This window comes from Zalophus californianus, chromosome 2, assembly GCF_009762305.2.
Source record: "Zalophus californianus isolate mZalCal1 chromosome 2, mZalCal1.pri.v2, whole genome shotgun sequence".
Lineage (NCBI taxonomy): Eukaryota > Metazoa > Chordata > Mammalia > Carnivora > Otariidae > Zalophus > Zalophus californianus.
This window is the reverse complement of record NC_045596.1, coordinates 148,103,431-148,122,050: the sequence shown is the minus strand read 5'-3', so window position 1 is coordinate 148,122,050 and position 18,620 is coordinate 148,103,431. Positions and strand designations below refer to the sequence as shown.

Here is an 18,620-nt window from a genome sequence, read left to right as displayed (position 1 = left end):
TCATTATCGAGGTGTAACATTTTCTTAAATTTCATATCAGGGTTTCTGATCAATATGAAATAACCAGTGTTGCCCAGAGTCAATATAATTCCAACCTAAATTAAAGAAACATGACCTTAGGATTAGTCTGTGCTACTTCACCTTAGGTAAATGCAATATTTCAATTAAAAAATATTAACAATGATTCACCAGATTTTATCAGTTAGGATTCGATTCGGTTGAACTTAACAAGGCCCAAAATATCAGTGGCTTGAAATATGTTTCTTTCTCTTTAACCTAATATCCCAAAGTAAGGATTCTGGGGTTAATAGGACAACTCTGCTCCATGAAGTTCTAAGGAAAATATCCTCACTACACTACCATCCTTAGGAGTAGTAGGCTGATAATGGCCCCCAAAATATCACTTCCTAATACCTGAAACCTTAAATGTTACCTTATTTGGGAAAAGAATCTTTGCAAATGTGAATAGGTTAAGGATTTTGAGATGGACAGACATGTTGGAGGATTCATGTGGGTCCTAAATGCCATCACATGTGTCCTTATAAGTGAAGGCGGCAGAGGGAAATTTGACACACATATAGAGGGGAAGGTGATGCAAAAACAGAGCAGAGAGAGATCTGAAGATTCTGGTTTTAGAGATTAGAGTATTGTGGCCATAAGTCTAGGAACTCGATTCTAAAATTTGAATTCAAGGAACAGATCCTCCCCTAGAGCTTCTGGAAAGAGCATGGCTTCAAACACTCTGACTTGGGCCCAGTTATACTGAGTTTGGGCTTTTGAAATTCAGAACTGTGCAAGAATAAATTTCTCTTGCTTTAATTACTAAGTTTATAGTCATTTGTTGCATCTGGCACAGGACACTAACACACGAGGATATGGTATATATTCTCATGGTTCAAGATAGGCAAATATCTCACCTATGTTCTGAATGAGAATATGTAGACAGAAGGTATGTATTCATTCACTCACTTATCATTCAACCAATATATATAGAGAGCCTGTTATATGCCAGGCATTGTTCTGTTTGGGATACATCAATGAAAAATACAGACTCCTTTCTTTTTGGAACATTTATGCTAGCGTTGAAGATAAATAAACATAAAATAAGTAAATCCATATATTATGTTAAAAGTTTAAAGAATTCAATGGAAAAAAAGAAAAACTATAGAGCAGAATAAGGAGGATTAAGATGGCCATTCAGAAGTCAGGCAAGTTGCCATTTTAAATACATTGGTCATGGTAGGCCTTGTTTCATTGAAAAGGTGGGATTTGAGAAGTGACCTGAAGGTGTGAACATTAGCCAATAGCATATGTAAGGGAAGAGCTCTATAAGAAGAAGAAAGGACCAGAGTGGGAACTTTGAGGTATGAGAATACCTTCCATGTTTTGGAAACAACAAAGAGGCCAGTGTGATGGAGTACAGTGAAAATGGTGGATGAGGTCAAATAGGCAAGGAGAGAACAATCAAATAGGACCTTAAAAATTATAGTAAGATCTTTGATTATTTAAATGGAAGGTATGAGCTGAGAAGCAACATTATCTGATTTAACTATCAAAAGGATTATGATAGCTGCACTGTTGAGGACAGATTGTTGGGGGTCATTGATAGACTCAGAAAGACCAATAGGAGATTTTTGTAATAATCCAGGCGAGATATAATAGTGGTTCACGTTAGAGTTGTAACAGTACACATGGAAATAGTTGGTTTCTGGATAAATCTTGACGATAGAACCAACATAATTTCTGAAAGATTGACTGTGAGGTCTGAGGGAAAAAAGAGGAATGAAAAATGATTCCAAAGACTTGAGGTTGACCAAATAAAAGGCTGGCAATATTATCAAGTCAGACAGGAATGCTGTAGATTAAGTGAGGGTTTGTTGGGATGGGGTGGGAGTGTCAGGGGAAGGCCAAGGTTTGAGCTGGTAGACACCTATGTGGAGATGTCGAGTAGGCATTTGAATATATGAATCTGGGAGAGAATCTGGAAGAGAGGTCTGAGATGGAGATATCCAAGAAGACTTTTTGCTCCCAGCAATAACAGACTACCTAATTTCAGGCCAATACACTTACCAAGAATAATTAGAAAATCTGGGCAAAATGTGAAAATAATTGTTTGTAGGTGCTCGTAAGCTACCAAACCAGCAACGATTTGAGAGGATTTCTTCAGACAGAATGAAATGATGCTGATAGATGCATGCAACTACATGATGGGGGGAAAAGCACAATAAAGGGTAAATACCTTAGTATCTCTAAATGAAAACTGTAAGAATTGTCTTTTGGATTTCAGGCATATGTAAAATTATGGTATATATTAATAATTACATAAGAAAGATGAGTAATTGGAGTTATACTATGCTGAGGTGTTTGCAGTATCTGGAAGGTGGTGAAGTTACTAATTTATATCAGATATTAATAAGTCAGAAAGGCATGCTATAATCTCCAAACTAATCACTAAAGTGAGTGATTTATCACTAGAAGAAACAAAGCGAGACCTAAGAGGATATAAGACATTTGATTAATCATCTAGAAAGAAAGAGAAGAGGAAATGGAACGGAAAGCAGGCAGGGAGGCGAAAAAGAAAGCAAATGGTAAGATAGTTGATTGAAATCTCAATATATTAGAACTTACATTAAATATAATAAAGACTCTCATTAAAAGACAGGTATATCAGATTCTTTTAAAAAAGCCACCTATGTGCTACTGACAAGAGATATACCTTGAATATAAAAATGACAAAAGATTGAAAACAAAAGGAGGAAGAATCACACACAGTGCAAACTAACCAGAAGACAGCTGGTGCATCTAAACTAATACCAACCTTGATTTCAGGCAAGAAACATAACTAGAGATAGAGTAGGACATTGTGTAGTGATAAAAGTTCAGTCCAGCAAGATGATTTAAGAATTTTAAATTTGCATGTACTTAATACACATTGACAACACACAAAGCAAAAATTTCTAACATAATCCCCAATATAATTCTAAAAAATACATGAGTCCAAAAAAAAAAAAAACCACTAATGGAAAGTAGAAAATATTTTACACTGAATAGTAATGAAGATATGATATATGAATACCTTGTGGGGAACTGAGACAGAAATTTATAGCTCTCAATTTATATATTAGAAAAAAAGACTAATAATAAATTATTTCAAGTGTCTGTCTCCAGAGGTTGTTTAAAGAATAACAAGTTAAACATAAATAAAGCTGAAGATAGAAAATGATCAAAAGAACAGAATCCATGAAATAATTTCTTTTTGAAAAGAAAATAAAATGGATAAACATCTGGAAATATTGATAAAGGAAGAAAAAGAATTACTAATGTTTGAATGATCACCACATGTTCTATAAACATTATAATGGCCATAAGAGGACAAACATTTCTATTGCAATAAATTCTAAAATTTGGGTGAAATGTCAAGAATGTGAGGTCCTTAGTAAGGAGGGGTCTGAGAGTTGCCCACCAGAACCCTTCTGTTCACCAGCCATTGACCAGATCTATAGACTGTAAGGAAGGTGACCACATCTATAGACTGCAAGGAAGATTGAAATTTAATCCTCAGTTTCACTGGCTCTATCCCCATCTTTTTATTATAGTATTTTTTAATTACTAAGGAGGAAGCAGATAGAAATTTAAGTGGGAAGCCCTCGAATTCTCTGATACACGAACATTTTTTCAACTACTACAGTTTTAAATCTTGGAGGGACTATGGACATTTATTTAGCTTTCTGGTATCAATTGATAATTCAGCTAAACTGAGATGGCTTTAATAATTTAAAATAAAGTAGAGGTGAAGGGAATTAACATTTATTGAGAGACTATCATAGATCAATCCTTTGATAAATTGTCTCATTAAACTTTTAATTATCCCATCAGGCAGGAATTATCATGCTTATTTTATTGGTGGGTAAACTGAAACTCAGACTGGTTAATAATTACTTGAATTTATATAGCTAATAAAACCAGACATAAAGTTGGGTCAATCTAGGAATAAGACTGAACACACTATTTCCACAGCCTTTAAATGTATTGGAAATATATAGATTTTTAATTCTGAAATAAGCCCTGTCCTCTAGCAGTGTGAATTAATCTCCCTTTTTTTTTGCTCCCCTGGCATTTCATATGTTTGTGCTATAACATTTATCACACGAGTTTTTAATGTATATTTATTTATCTATGCTAAGTCTCTTTTCCATGACTTTCACCCTTCCATAAGTGTTCCAGGAACTCTTTAGGAACTATGATTTATCTTGTTCATTTTTGTGTCCTATTTTCGACCCAGAGGGGCACAGAGGTAGTGTTGTTGAATAAATGAATGAATAAATGAACTTTAAAACCCATTAAAAGTTTAAAAAGGACACAAAAGGCACTAACTGTTCAGAAAAAGATTGACATATCAGGCTACATTAAAATTAGAAAATTTCAGAGAAATTGCTTCCAATTTCATTCTTACAATTAAGAAAGTATTACAGAAATTTCCAGATATTTTCCAGACATTCCTGAAATGTTTCAACTGTTTCAATGTCTTGACAGAAATTCATGTTGCTTTAAGAATACCTGTGCAGTAATTAAGACTTAACCCAGACAAAATGTTTAATTAATTGCAAAATGATAGATTCCATTACAAGGACAGCATTTCTTTTGCCACAAATTCCGCATGAAATTGTTTCCTTGGTCTGAAAAGAATTTATTCATTCCTACTGGGACATCATTACCATTTTAATTTAAGTCAATATGCCTTTAATTTTATTAATACTCCCATTGTCACGATCCCTTCTTTCAGTTTGCTTTTATTTCAGAAAAAAATACTAGTTCTTAGTGTAAGAAACATGTTTTATTTTTTTGTGATAGAAATTTAAAGCATTTATTAGAATTATTAGCTATTATGTGACCATTTAGTAATTTATGACTATTCCCGTTACAAAATTTAAACTTTGCTGTCTTAAATTTGTGAGTGGAAGAGTAGCTTCAGAAACGTAGGCATCTGTTCTCTGAATTCCAACGCATGGACCTTAGTTGGTTTTAACAAAACTAGTTAAATAACAATATTTTCGATTTTTGACTTGGGAAAAGAGGAACGAAAAGAAAGACTATTTTTTGAGTCATGAGAGCTTTCCCATAGTTATTTTGTTAGTCACCAGAGCAGTTTGACTGTAGGCGCTGTAACCAGATTGCCAAGATGAAAATGTTAAGGCTCAGAAGATTTCAGTTTCTTGCCCAAAGTCATAAGCTATTAAGGAGTAGAGCCTGATATTAAATCCTTAGATGTGTTGCCTCAAAGCTCACGAATCTGCTTTTGTCAAGGTCATCATTAATTAACCTTCATTTGCCATCATCTGCCTTTCTCTACCAACTGGTCGTATTTGGCACAATTGTTCACCTCTTCCTTCTCCTTCTTTCCCAAAGTCATTTCCCTCTATTAAATGCTGATTTTTACAGACCAGAAATACAAAATAAAGTAGAAATAGCCCCCAGTTAGAACTACAGGACTGATAACACCTGACTCCTGCTGCAGCACCTTTAACATATTCTTAAGGCTGGGGAATTAGGAGGATTTTGAACCTGCATTAACCTGCCTCCCCCGCAATCTCTCCCCGAGTTATAAAGAGTCATCGATGTGAAGCGCAGATAAGACACCTCTCTTGCTGCACCAGTGAAGGGCATATCATCAGAAGAACTTGTTTGGATGGCACATAACCCAAGGATGACATTTCACATGAGGAGAAACTGGTACCAAAACGTGGATGGGGAGACTAAGGTGTGACAGGACAAGAGCTAGGACGGAACATTTTCCTCTCTCTGCTTACAGGACCCTGTCAGGAGTCCTCCGAGCCGTGGAAGTACCAGCTAGTTTCTCTTCTTTAGGGTCCTTATCCTGCTTTCTCTTCCTTTTTTTTTTTTTTTTTTTTTTTTGCTCTTGTTCTTTCCTAAAAAGTTGTCATCACAGGACACAGGCTATTTCCTTGAAGCCCTCACTTAGCTGCCTTGGGAATGACTTGGATAATGAGCCCCTGGAAGGCATTGATTTCTCTCCCATCTTTTTCTTTGACTTGTCTCTCTTAGAAGACTCACCATGGACTCCTTTTTATTCTTTCATGGCTTTTTCATATTCCTTCCTGGTATCCTCAGCCTTGCAATGTCATTCCTCTTTCTTCTCTTTGGACATTCCCTTCCAGGTCTTGTTTGCCTTCTTGGAAAGATCCATAATACTGATGCTAAGGTGCTCTGACGTGGTCTTTTCTCAGCCAGCATTGAGCCATGGCATCTGTGCATAAATATGTCCCTTAGGGGCCTAGAGGTCTTTGCCTTTCTCCATCTCCACAGGCTTCTTGCAACCCTTATGAACCTTGATCTTTTTGAGGTGTTTCCTCTTCTTTTCATTCCAGTCACTGTCATCCTCATTACTGGAGGAACTCGCAGAGGCATTGCTGTCAAACATCTCTGCCATTTCTTCCTCCTCTTCACCTGAGTTGAATGCCTTATTGGTTCCTTCTCCTGAGTCCTCTCTGTTGTTGATGGCATTCTATAAGTAGGCATCCTTTATCAGCTCCAAGTGGGCAGCACGCTCATCTTTTGATTTATCCTCTCTTTCAATATTTCATTTTTGACGTTGAACATTGTGCATTAACAAAATCGGTTTCCCAGACATCAGCCTCTTGATGCTTCTGACAGTGTACTGAGTGCCCTGCTTGGTCTCAATGTCAAAGTCAAAGGAGCAAGAGGTGAGGTCACAGGTCCAGTTGACAAGAGAGATCTTGTGAGAGCAGATGTGCATGTGTGGCTTGTAACCCTGGATAAAACCTCACTCCAGCAGATACAGTAGGCTTGATCTTGCCTTCTAGGAGCAGGTGATGCTCCAGGCCCCTGAGTGCCTTTGGAAGTTGCTGGGAACTGTAAGCTTGTGGTTCATTAGTGTTTTCATGACCCAATTAACCATCTCTTGGAGAGATGTTGGCACATTCTTGGTGATGTGTCTGTCAAAGTGCTTCTCCATCTCTTCCTCATTCATCATGGGAGTCAAAAAAATGTCCTTGAGGAGCCTGGGTGGCCAGGACTGTCAAGCGTTGGAATCTTGATTTCAGCTCAGGTTATGATCTCAGGGTTGTGAGATCAAACCCCACATCAGGCTCTGCGCTCAGTGGGGAGTCTGTTTAAGGATTCTCTCTCTCTCCCTCTCTCTCTGCCCCTCCCCCCACTTGCACTCTCGAGTGCTCTCTTTCTCTCTAAAAATAAATTAATACATCTTAAAAAGAAAGAAAGAAAGAAAGAAAGAAAGAAAGAAAGAAAGAAAGAAAGAAAGAAAGAAAGAAAGAAAGAAAGAAAGAAAGAAAGAAAGAAAGAAAGAAAACATCCTTGTTTTTGGAGAAAAGGAGGACCAGGAAGTGGCAATAGGTTTGGTCCTGCCTGTTGGGAAGATCCAAGCTGACCACAAAGAACATCTGGTGCTGATCCTTGTAGGGCAGCAAAAAGAGATTAAGTATCTTGGTATAGGGGATCTTACAGTCAAAGGTCTTGCTGTGCAGGTGCAGAAAGTTGAGGTAGATCCAAATGTTCTCAAAACCATAAGAAGTCAGACATTGCAGTTTCTGGAAAATGCATCTCCAGGCCTCCAGGATTTTGGACATCTTAACAGGTACTGGGCAAAGTCCTCAACCAGGTCCACATCATCCTCTAGAGTGAAACATAGACGTGCACCTCCATGAGAGAGACTTTAGAATCAACATTCTGGTGGAATTTGGTGTCACCTCATTCTTGCCTCTGGTGCTCTTGGACATGCTGCTGAGGGGTATTTCAAAAAGCAGCCGGTTACCAATGTCAAAGGAAAACAGCAGTCCACCAAACTTCACTGTCCCTCACTTTTAGCCCTTCATACATAGGACCTTCTCTATTAGCTCAAAACAATAGTGAGTTTTAAAGGAATCAGAGTTTCTTAAATCTGGATTCTCATAAGCCATCATACTTGTAGACGTGGCTGTTCTTTGTGAGAAATTTAAGTCTCTGATCCAGAACTACACTGCATTAGATGACTTCCATTAGCACTCCAGCCTGGATGTTGTCCATTTTGCCTGTCTTGCTACTCTTAAAGATTGCGCCCAGGTGGCTCAACCTCAGCCAATTATCATTCATGGGGCCTTTCACCTTCTGATAGATACCTTGAACTCCAGAGTTTCCGCTATGAGAATAAAGATTTGTCTTAATTGTTCCCCACTGTTTTCTCAATAGAGCATAGAGCCCGTTTTGCACTTAGTAAATATTTGTGGAATAAATGAAAGAATTAAGGAATGTAGGCCTTTCATAGTACAGCTTGGCATGGCCCACGTGTGGGTTTATGTCACAGCTGTGTCTGTATAAACATCAACAGTACCTCACTAATGATGAATATTGTTTCTAGAAATGACACCGATGTTTACCCCATCACTTACATAAAAAAACTAGGGGCTTCCTGTTTCTGGTTCCACACATAAAGAGCTTGGAAGGTGCCACTTAATCTTAATAACAAGTAGGACAGTGAACAGACAGAAAAATCAACAACTCTTCCAGGATCCAAAGGAGAAATGAGAACATAAGGCAAACCAAGGCCCTCGAGTTTGGACAGACAGGTGACTATTCATAGTCTCAGTTTACTGGAGCAGAGACCTCATGTGTGGAAATTGTCATGTGAACCACGTATTACTGGAGCCTAACTGCCTTAGAAGAAGGGAAAACTAAACTCAATCACTCTAACTTTTCATGTGGATGAAGGGAAATCTCCAAACCACTGTAGATGTCCTTTACCACCAAAGGAATGAGGAAAAAACTAAGAAACACTTGTGAACTTCATAGTCCAGAGGCATATAGGCTTATTAAAAGACTGAGACCTAATCATATGACTATAGAACACTTTCTGTTCCCCACATCTCACCACCACATTAGTAAAGACATATTTGTAGCAGTTCCTTTTACCCAAGTACATATAGTGTGTGGCTATTAAGAAAAAATTACATGGCATTCCAAAAGGAACCCCCACCCCCTGCAATATGAAAAGATGGAACAAGCGTCAGAACCAGACATGGCAGGGATGTTGGATTTATCATACCAGGAATTTAAAACAACAATGATTCATATGCTGAGGGCTCTAATGGATGAAGTAGACAGCATACAAGAACAAATGGCAATTGTAATTAGAGAGATGGAAATCCTAAAAAGAACCAAAGAGAAATGCTAGAGATAAAAAACAAAAACAAAAAAATAAAAAACAGAAACCCTATGAATAATGAATAATGCTTTTAATAGGCTTATTAGTAGACTGGAAAAGACAGGAAAGAATCTCTCAACTTAAGGATATGTCCATAGAAACCTCCAAAACTGAAAAGTAATGAGACAAAGACTGGAGGGAAGAGAAAAGAATATCAAAGACTGAGGGACAACTATAAAAGGTGTGACATATGTGTAATGGGGATTCTAAAAGGAGAAGAAAAATAGAAAGGAACAAATAAATATTTGAAACAGTAATGACTGAGAATTTCTCCAAGTTAATGTCAGACAGCAAACCATAGATCCAGAAATTCAGAGAACATCACGCAGGATAGATGTCAAAAAAAAAACCTACACCAGACATATAATTTTTTGAACTCTAGAAAATCAAAGATAAAGAACAAATTCTGGAAGAAGGCAAAGATACACCCTACCTGTAGAAGAACAAAGATGAGAATTATATCTGCCTTCTTAAAAACCATTCAAGTGAGAAGAGAATGGAGTGAAATATTTAGTGTCAAGAGAAAAAAACCACCAACTAGAATTTTCTACCCTGAAAAATTGTTCTTCAAAAAGAAGGGAGAACTAAAGCCTTTCTCACACAAACAAAAATCGAGGGAATTTATTGCCAGTAGAGTTGCATTGCACGAAATGTTAAAAGAAGTTCTTTACAGAGGAGGGAAATAATATAGGTCAGAAACTCAGATCTACATAAAGAAGGGAAGGAAGAGCACTGAAGAAGAGATAGTAAAGTTTAAAACTTTTAATTTTCTTATTCTTAATTGATATAACAGATAACAGTTTGTTCAAAATAATAATAGTAACTGCATTTTTAACAGTTTAATTGAGAAACAATTTGACAAACATCATTGTATATGTTTGAGGTGTACCGCATGATGGTTTGATTTATATATATTGTGAAATGGTTAACACAATAGGTTTAGTTAATATCCATCATTTCATACAGATACAATAAAAAGAAAAGAGATTCTCCTTGTGATGAGAACCCTTAGAATCTACTGTATTAACAACTCTTCTATATATCATACAGCTCTATTAGTCATTATGTTGTACATTACATCCCTAGTACTTATTTGTCTCATCCCTGGAAGTTTGTATATTTCCACTACATTTCTCCAAATTCTCCACCCTCCACACCCTGCTTCTGGTAACCACAAATCTGATGTCTTTTTTCTGACTTTGGTGTTTTTTGCTTTGTTGTATTTTGTTTTGTTTTTAGATTCCACATGTAAGTGAGATCATACAGTATTTGTCTTTCCTTGACCTATTTCATTTAGCATAATGCCTTTAAGCCTATCCATGTTGTTACAGATGGTAGGATTTTTCTCATTTTTTATGGCTGAATAATATCCCATCGTGTGTGTGTGTGTGTGTGTGTGTTATTGTAAATAATGCTGCTATGAACATGGGGGTTCAAACATCTTTTCAAATTTATGTTTTGGTTTCCTTTACATCCTTAGAAGTGGAATTGCTGGATCATATGGTAGATCTATTTTTAATTTTTTGAGTATCCTCCATACTGTTTTTCCATCATGGCTGTGTCAATTTACAATCCCATCAACAAATGCAAAAGGGGTTTCCTTTTCTCCACAGCCATGCCAGCATTTGTTCTCTCTTGTCTTTTGGATTAGGGCCATTCTAACAGGCAGGTGGTGATAGCTCCTTGTGCTTTTAATTTGCATTTCCATAACGACTAGTGCTGATGAATATCTTTTCATGTACCTGTTGACTATTCACATATCTTCTTTGGAAAAATATCTATTCAGGTCCTTTGCTCTTTTTGAATTGGATTATTACTGTTGTTATTGTTATCAAATTTGCTATACAGTTGTATGAGTTCTTTGCATTTTTTGGATATTAACGCCTTATCAGATATATGATTTGCAAATATGTTTTTCCCATTCCATTTGTTGTCTTTCATTTTGTTGTTGATGGTTTCTTTTGTTGCGCAGAAGCTTTTTAGTTTGATGTGGTCCCACTTGTTTACTTTGATTTTGGTGCTTGTGTTTTATGTGTGATTTCCAAAAAATTATTACCAAGATCCAGGCCAAGGAGATTTTTTTTTCCTGGTTTCTTCTAGGAGTTTTATGGTTTCAGGTCTTACATTTAAGCCTTTAATAATCTAATTGAGCCAATTTTTGTGAGTGGTGTAAGATAGGGATCAACTTTCATCCTTTTACATGTGACTACCCAATTTTCCCAACACCATTTATTAAAGACCCTGTTTTTTCTCCATTGAATATTCTCGGTTCTTTTATCAAAAGTGAGTTAAAGTGTAAATGTTTGGATTTGTTTCTGGGCTTTTGATTCTGTCCTCTTCATCTATTTGTCTGTTTTTATGCCAGTACCATACTGTTTTAATTCCTGTAGTTTTATAGTATAGCTTGAAATCAGGAGGTGTGATGCCTGTTTCATCGTTCTCCTTCAGGACTTCTGTTATTCAGGGTTTTCTGTGGTTCCACATAACTTTTAGGAGTATTTTTTTTTATTTCTGTAAGAAATGCCACTGGAGTCTTGATAGGGATTGCATTGAATCTATAGACATTTTAGCAATATTCAATATTACTTTTTCCAGGGCATGAGCATGGGATATCTTTCCATTTATTTGTGTCTCCTTCAGTTTCTTTCATCAATATTTATTAAATATTTTTCTATGTCTATTGAGATGATCATATGATTCTTTTTTTCAGAAACAATGTATTTGATTATATGTGCTTATGTATATGCCATATATATGCATATATATTTATATACATGCTTCCATATGCTATAATCAGGTAAATTAATGACAACAATGATTCAAGGCATGGGAGAGAGGAATTAGGTTTCTTTCATTATTAAAAGGTGCTCACACTGTCCATGAAGTGGTATAGTGTTATTAGAAAGCACACCTAGGCTCATAATAAATATATATTGGAAACTCTAGAACAACCACTAAAAAAAGTTTTAAAAAATAGTATAACTGATATGCCAAGAAAGGAGAAAAAATGGAATTATGTAAAATGTTCAATTAAAAGGCAGAAAAAGAGTAGGAGACAAAAAGTAACAAAGAACAGAGACAACAAATAGAAAACAGTAATAAATATGATAAATATTAATCCAACTATATCAATAGTCACCTTAAATATCAATGGTTTAAATTGAACAATTAAGACAGAGACTATCAGAGTGGATGAAAAAACAAGATCCAAATATATGTTGTGTATAAGAAGCCCACATATAAAGACCCAAAGACTAAAAGTAAGTGAATGAAGAAACATATACCATGATTACTCTAATTTTTAAAAGAGCAGTTGCTCTATTAATTGCACACAAAGAAAAATTTCAAAGCAGGGAAGTTTACTGGCAATAAAGAAGGGCATTACAAAATGATAAGGGGATCAATTCTCCAAGAGGACATAATGACTTTTAACATGTATGTGCCTAATGATGGAGCATCAGACTATATGAGGAAGAACTGCAAGGAGAAATAGATGAGTCCAAATCAGAGTTGAAGACTTTAATACCCCTCTATCAGAAATGGGCAGATACAGTGGGAAGAAAATCTATAAGGACGGAGTTGAACTCAGCAACACCATCAATCAACTGGCTATAGTGGACACCTACAGACTACTTCATCAAATAACAGAACAGACATTCCTCTTAAGCTCACATGAAGCATTCAACCAAGACAAACCACATTCTGGAAGATAAATACACCTTAGCAAATCTGAAAAAAAATAGAAATCATACAATGTCTGCTCTCAGACCACAATGGAATTAAGTTAGTAGTCAGTAACAGAGAGGTAAGTGGAAAATCTCAAAATACATGGAGAATTAAACAGCACAGTTCCCGATAAATCAAGAATCAAAGAAGAAATCTCAAAAGAGATTTAAAAATATCTTGCACTAAATAAAAATGGAAACATGGCAAAGTTTGTGGGATGTAGCAAAAACAGTCCATAGAGGGAAATTTATAACATTAAATGAATATATTAGAAAAGAAGAAGGATCTAAAATCAGTAACCTAAGTCTCCACCTTAGAAAATTAAGGAAAAAAAAAAAAAAAAGAAGAGCAAATTAATCCAGAGAATAGAAACAATAAATAAAGAATAGAAACAATAAACAGAAATTGAAAATAGGAAATCAATCAACAAAACCAAACACTTGTTCTTTGAAAAGATACATAAAATTGATAAGCCTTTAGCAGGGCTAAGGAAAAAAGACAATATAAACTGCTAATGTGAGAAATAGAAGGAGGGACATCTCCACAGATCTCTTGGACATTAAATGGATAATCAAGGAATAGTATGAATTAACTCTATGCCCGTAAACTGATAATCTAGATGAAATGGGCCAATTCCTTGAGACACTTACAATGCCAAAATTCACACAAGAAAAAACAGAAAAACTGAATAGGCCTATATTTATTAAAGAATTTGAGTGGGTAACGAATAACCTCCCCAAATAGAAAACTAGGGGCCTGACGGATTCACTTTTGAATTCTACCTAACATTTAAGGAAGAAAATATACCAGTCATTTACAATCTCTTTCAGAGGACAAAAGCAGAGAGAATACTTCCTAACTCATCCTGTGATGTTAGCATCACTCTACTACCAAAAGCAGACAAAGACATTATGAAAAAAGAAAATCACACATTAATTTCTCTTTGAGCTTGGATGCAAAAATCCTCAACAAAATATTAGCAAATAAAATCCAACAATGTATTAAAAAAGAATTATACCCCATAACCAAGTGAGATTTGTCCCAGGTATACAAAGCTGGTTCAACATTCAAGCATAATTAATGTAATCCATCACATTAACAGGCTCAAAAAAGAAAGATCACATGATCATATCAATAGGTGCAGAAAAAGCATTTGACAAAATCCAACACCAATTCTTGACAAATACTCTTAATAAGCGAGGAATACATGAGAATTTCCTCAACTTGATAAGGAATAGCTATAACACCCAAACCCCCCCAAAACAAACAAACAAACAAAAAACCCTATAGCTAACATACTTAATGATGAGAAACTTGAAACTTTCCCACTAATATCAAGAACAAGGCAAGGATATCTCCTCTCACTTCTTCTTTTCAACTATCATATTGGAAATTCTAGCTAATGCAATAAAACAAGAAAGGAAAATAAAAGGTATACGGATTGGGAAGACATAAATAAAACTACCTTTGCAGGTGACATAATCATCTACACTGGATATCTGGCTTTCCCAGGTTCAAGTCCAATCATGTTCTCCTTTCATTGCTCCCTATTATTTTTTCTTCCTTCTCTTTCTTTTTTTTTAATTGAAATGTAATTAACATATAGTGTTATATTAGTTTCAGATATACAATATGATAATTCAACAACTCTATACATTACTCAGTGCTCCTCGGGATGTGTGCTCTTAATCTCCTTTCTCTATTTCACTCGTCCTCCCACCCACCTCCTCTTTGACAACCGCCAGTTTGTTCTCTGTATTTATGAGTCTGGGTTTTGGGGCGCCTGGGTGGCTTGGCCGGTGGGGCGTCTGCCTTCGGCTGGGGTCATGGTCCCAGGCTTCTGGGATCGGGCCCCGTGTCGGGCTTCCTGCTCGGCGGGAGGCCTGCTTCTCCCTCTCTCACTTCCCCCGCTTATGTTCTCTCTCTCTCGCTGTGTCTCTCTCTGTCAAATAAATGAATAAAATCTTATAAAAAGAAAAAAGAGTCTTTTTTGTTTGTTTGTTTGTTTGTTTGTCTCCTTTTCGGTTTATTCATTTGTTTTGTTTCTGAAATTCCACATATGAGTGAAATCATGCGGTATTTTTGTTTCTCTGGAGAGGATGTGAAGAAAAAGGAACACTTGTGCACTGTGGGTGGGAATGCAAATCAGTGCAGCCACCATGGAAAACAATATGAAGTTTCCTCAAAAACTTGAAAATAGAATTACTATATGATCCAATAATTCCATCACTGGGTATTTAGCCAAAGAAAATGAAAAGTCTGATTTGAAAAGATACATGCACCCCTATGTTTACTATAGCATTATTTACAATAGCCAAGATATTGGAAGCAACTCAAGTGTCCATTTGTTGTTCCTTATTATCTTCAGATGAAGATATAACAGACTCTTTAAGACTTTGTCCAGTATCTTTTCTAGTGTTCTTTTTCCCATCACATATTCTAGCACCCCATACTTCACCTGGTACAAACTTCTTTCAGAACCCCTAACATGCAGTGGTATATCTCACCTTCAAGCATGCTTTATCTTGTGCCTCAGGATACTCTTACTTTGGTTCTTCACTTAGATACCACCTATTTATCCCTCAAAACTTAGCTCAGGCATCCCCTTCAAGACATGTCTTTGAAGGTCAGCCTTGATCAGGAGATCCTCATAGGTGTTCCGCTAAATACCACTGGACTCTGTCTACTTAGTCCTCACCACTCAGGCCTGAACACTATAGACTTTTGTAAACACTCCTCTCTCTGTTCAATCTCTTATCCAACATCTTCCTGCCATTTTTTTTTTCCCCAGTAAAGCTCTTCTTTCCCACTGCCATTAATTCAGATTATATTCGTTTACCTCATAGGTTATTTGCCTCTGACTGTTCTTGCTCTGAGAGTTGAAATCCTTCAGCACTTTTTATGTGTACCTCAAATTTTATCATAAACAAATGTATAACATGGATTATAACTCCAACTGAATCATTAATTTCTTGGGAGAAGAGGATGCATTTTAGATGTCTATACCTTTCTATAGGATAGAATTCTGAATTAAGAACCTAGTAGGTGCTTAGCAACTATTTAGTGATTGATTTCATGCTATATGTTTGGAACTCCTTATTGGCATTTTCATGGAACTATTCTTAGATACAAATACTATTGGAGGCTCACACATTAAGGTATTCCATCTTATTTGGGCAGAACCTTGTGGATTTCTACATTTTGGTTTAAGATAAGGTATAGTGTTGATTTCCATGGATCTGTATGTATGTTTGATTAGAATCTTAATATGTTAAGAGCTCAAGATGTCAGGCTGCAGAACCAAAAGTTTAAGCACTTGAGCACTAATTAACCTAGTTTGGAATGATCCCTGGGTCTCATTCCAACCGAATAACCTCAGGCAAGTCACTGAATTTCAGTCTCAGTTTTCTCATCTGTAAAGCAGAGATAATGAGCTACTATTCCATAGACCATTCGGAGAATTAAAAAACATGGAATGTCTGTCGACTTGTAAGGAAAGAATTGTCAACAGTGAATTGTATATCCGAGGAAACTATCCTCTAGAAATGAAGAGGAAATCCAGACATTCTCTTATGAATGGAAACTAAAAGAATTTGTCACTAGCAGACTTACCCTTTAAGAACAGCTAAAGGAAGTTCTTCAAATGAGAAGGAAATGACAAATGAAGGAATCATGGAGCATCAGGAAGGACAGAACAATGTTAAGAGCAGAAATATGGGCAAATATAATACAATCTTTCTCCTCATGTGTTTTATAAGTATATAATGCCTCTCTTTTCTCCATTATAATGTTTTAGATTTTAATTTAATTTGAATTTGATTATGTGTTTAATTTAGTTGTACTAATAGCAAAAAAAAAAAAAAAAGGCAGGGCTCTAAAAGATTTAGTATAATGCCTGACACAGAGCATAAGTGCTTGATTTATACTAATTTTTGTTATAAAAAGGATTTAAAGAATAGAGCACCAGGGTGGCTCAGTTGGTTAAGCCCTGACTCTTGATTTTGGCTCAGGTCATGATGTCAGGTTTGTGAGATCGAGCCCCCCCCCGAACCCTTCCTTGGTCAGACTCTGTGCTCAGTGGGGAACCTGCTTGAGATTCTCTCTCTAAAATAAATAAATAAATCTTTTTAAAAAAGGATTTAAAGATCAGGTCTAAACTTCTCATTTTATCTCTAAGGAAACTGAAATCTAGAGAGGGCAAATGACTTGCTCAAGACCACTAGTTAATGAAAGAAATGGCCTAGATAAAAATGCAGGTCTCCTGAATACCCAATGCTGTCCTTCTAATTCCCATATTACTCTGCAGTCAGCTGAGGCCTCCCTGAAGGCCTTGTAAAGACTCTGCTTCATCTTCTTGTGGGTATATAGTGCTCTTGGGAGCACTGGATTTGTAAAATTTTGAAATTAAAATAATAAAAACATGGGGAATTGTTGAGTCACTAGACTGTTCACCTGAAATTAAAATGATGCTGTGTGTGTTAACTGACTGGAATTAAAATAAAAACTTTAAAAATTGTTTTTAAGAAAGGAATAAAAACAAAAATATTCATTTCATCATATCCAGTTCATTTGTTTTTCAAGATGACCTATCACATTGTTCTTTACATGGCCAGTGACAAAAATTTCATTTGAATTTACACTGACTTGAGTTCTATTTATCTTTTCAGAAATGCAAACATTATTTTGAGTTAAGTACAGTGGTATTTTTATCTTATAGGAGTTTATTGTTTGATTTTAGAGGTTTCTTTTTAAAAATCCTATTTTGAATTTAAAACTGCTCATGAATTTCCTCTTCCAAAGTAGATCCTACATGCAATTTTAAAGAATGCTTTCTTAAATATGGAAAGAATGACTAATTCCAACTTATGTTTGTGGTTGAATGACAGAAAGCAAAGAAATTCTCCATGGAGTTTACAAGAGGAGGTCAATAATAATCTTTTAACAGAGATTTGAAAATTAAACTGCATTAATTATTAAGAAGGATACTTTTTCCATATTTTTATGAATATTCAGCTGTAACAATAATGATTTGTTTGGCTCATTTGGAATCGCAGATTTTTTGAAAGTGAGGGAAATTCTTTCACAAGGAGAGCGAAACCAACTCTTGTGCATATGTAGGAAATGAATCCCAATTCCTTCTTGTTTCTGTTTCTTTTTTTCTCCCCAAAACTGCATAAATGAGGAAGTAGTGCCAAAGACCTATTAGTAATAGTTATTTCCTAATTGCAGTGGGAAGCATCCTGCATGTTTAAATAAATATTGTTAACTCTGACCCCTCGCTTTGCCAGGACTGATAAGGCAATTGTTTGACCTATATGAAGCACATACAGTATACACAGAGTGGAGTGCAGCAGGAAAACAGGAAACAATAAATCAGAAATTAGAGCACTGATTGTTGTAGCTAATTACATCAGGCTTCTGCTTAATTTCTCACTCTGTCATTCTAACCTGATTTTCTTGCCAACAGACTTTGCAAATTGCTGGTGTCACGTACATTCAGCAAATAATAATCCTTAGTTACTGTGACTGACAAATGAATGAGCAGGAGAAGATAGTTTATTATGCAAGGATGAACTGAGACATTCACCAGATACCTGCCTGGATGCTTTTTTAATTCACTTACCTAGATGTGCTGCATGATGCATTTCTCCAGGAGCAG

The 18,620-nt window shown here is 35.9% G+C and overlaps 1 pseudogene; it reads right to left on the bottom strand.

Moving 5' to 3' along the window:
• Nucleotides 1-18,620, bottom strand: part of LOC113925433 — a 43,274-nt pseudogene that overhangs the window by 5,785 nt on the left and 18,869 nt on the right.